This window comes from Pseudophryne corroboree, chromosome 5, assembly GCF_028390025.1.
Source record: "Pseudophryne corroboree isolate aPseCor3 chromosome 5, aPseCor3.hap2, whole genome shotgun sequence".
Taxonomy (NCBI): domain Eukaryota; kingdom Metazoa; phylum Chordata; class Amphibia; order Anura; family Myobatrachidae; genus Pseudophryne; species Pseudophryne corroboree.
Genome location: NC_086448.1, coordinates 773,107,744 through 773,110,310, shown reverse-complemented (window position 1 = coordinate 773,110,310; position 2,567 = coordinate 773,107,744).

The window sequence follows — 2,567 nt, the reverse complement described above, 5'->3', positions numbered from 1 at the left end:
AGAAAGGGGATGGTTAAAGGTATTACCAATCATAAGTGTGTTGCAGGTGGCGCAACCCAAGCACCTAAAACAACCCAATTTGGTTCTCAAAAAGTGGGATTCCTGTGTACTAGTCAATTGGGTGACATCTAGTTTAACTATATGTTCACCAATGTTTCGGCCCCTAGTGTAACTAGGCAATAGTGAAGTGTGGGCCAATGATGACAGAGCTCCCTCCGTCTGTATAATTGGCCACAATGCTTTAGCCTTTTTAATGTTCCTGTTAGTGGCCGTGGTAAATCTATTGACCCAGGGCAATTTATGATTATCCTTACTGCGGGATTTAACTACAGGGCTCAAGGCTTGTTCACGAGGAATACTAAGAGCCTTGGATCTCGCTTTTTCAAGTTCCCTCAGGGGATAACCCCGTTGTGCAAATTTATGCAACATACTATCCATAGCTATCTCAGTATCCCTAGGATCTGATGTAATACGTCTAACCCGCATAAATTGTGAAAAGGGTAATCCCCTTTTCAATGAACCAGGATGAAAACTTCGATAGTCAAGTAACATATTCCTATCAGTGTTCTTAACAAATAAGGAAGTAGACAGCTTACCCTGACTAATGGTGATAGCCACGTCTAAATAATTAACAGTGGCACCATCAATGACAAACGTAAATTGTACCGGGTGCTGGGTTGCATTGTGACCCTCCCACAGATTAATCAGATCCTCTCTAGTGCCCTGCCATAACACTATCAAATCATCAATGTACCTTCTGAAATAAATTACCTTAGACTTGATAATAGGGTCCAGATAAAACATTCTAGTCTCAACCTGATGCATAAATGCGTTCGCGTACGACGGGGCCACAGCGGACCCCATCGCACACCCCGCAAGTTGTAGAATAAATCTGCCATTAAAGACAAAATAATTCCTTCTTAGAATTTTGTTCAACAAAGACAAAAAGAAAGATATCTCCGGGCCTTGATAAATAACGTTATCTTGAATAAGAACTCTCACAGCTTCAATGCCCGCCTCATGCGGTATACACGTGTATAAACTCGTGACATCCGAGCTGCACAGCAACACCCCCTCAGGTAAATCACCCAGGGCCTGCAGCTGTAACAGGAGGGATGCCGTATCTTTTAAATATGAGGGAAGGGATTGAATGCATGGATTCAAAAAGGCATCGAGATACACAGAGACAGGGTGGTATAAAGACCCTCTGGCAGATACAATAGGTCTGCCAGGAGGGTCCACCAAGGACTTATGGATCTTAGGCAACGTATAGAACAGTGGGGCCTTAGGATGTTCAATAGTAAGAGCCCTTACTGTATCCTCTGCAATAATGCCCTGATCCTTGGCGTTTAACAGAAATGCATCCAACTCTCTTTTATATTCTTTAGTCGGGTCCATTGTGAGCCTTTTGTAAACCTTGGTGTCTTTAAGTTGACGTTCACATTCATTAATATATTCATCAAGGTTTTGGATCACAATGGACCCGCCCTTATCAGCCTTGCGGACCACTATGTCTGTTCTAAGGGACAGGTTGCGTAACGTTACCATCTCAGATCTAGAGAGATTAAGATGGACCTGATCTAACATAAACATAGTGTCCTCAGATTCTAACATCCGCAGAAACGTCCTGATTGAAGGGTTCAGACTGGGAGGGTCAAAATTTGATCGTGGAGCAATCCTTCGTAGCTGTGATGGAATCTGCGACTCTGAATTATCCACAGATCGCGAGTTGAAATATTCTTGTCGCCTCAAAGTTCTACCTAATCGGTGTAGTTCCACTTTCCTCTCCAAAGGATCCGGAAGAACCGTGGGCACAAAGGACAGTCCTTTGGCTAATAGATGGTATTCTTGATCAGTTAGTGGTACAGAGGATAGGTTAAAAACCAATTCTTTTAGGCTCGCGGCGGTTTTTGAGCGAATGATCCTTTGATTTTGTTTCGCCCTCCGCGTCCTCTCCCTCTTCCTGGTTGCGGGGTACGGTTGGATCGGGTACGGATTCCTTGGTCTCCATGGCCTAAAGGGAAAACCCTTTCAGACTGAGAAGTACCACCAGAGGGACCTTCCGAATCACTGGCTGAGGTACTGGCCCCCATCTGTTGTTCCCTTCGCCAACGTGAATTAGATCGCCAGTTGGGTTGTTTGTAATCCTGTGATGCCCGAGTACCCCCTAACCAAGGGTAAACCTGCCTTTGCTGATAATCTCTCTGTACTGTGGCAAGTTTATCCTTTTTGAATCGCACTAAGTCCTGCCGGTACTGTTCAATTTGGGTACCCAGTTTCGCAACCCAATCAGTTTGGGTGTCCAACTGTAATACGGCTTTATGCTCACCCTCAAATTGTACTAGTTGTTCTCTTACTAAGTTGAGCTCCCTAGTGGATTCTTCCACAACTAGTAATAATAGGTCCATGGAGCATTTGTTCAAAATCGCAACCCACCGCCGACAGAAGGCTGTGTTGAAGCGGCCTATAGTTGGAGAGTTGCGAATCCTGAATCCACGGGGTATTAAATTATTCCGGTAATAATCGGACAAAGAGATTCCATGGTAGAGGAAATCCACCTCCCTCTG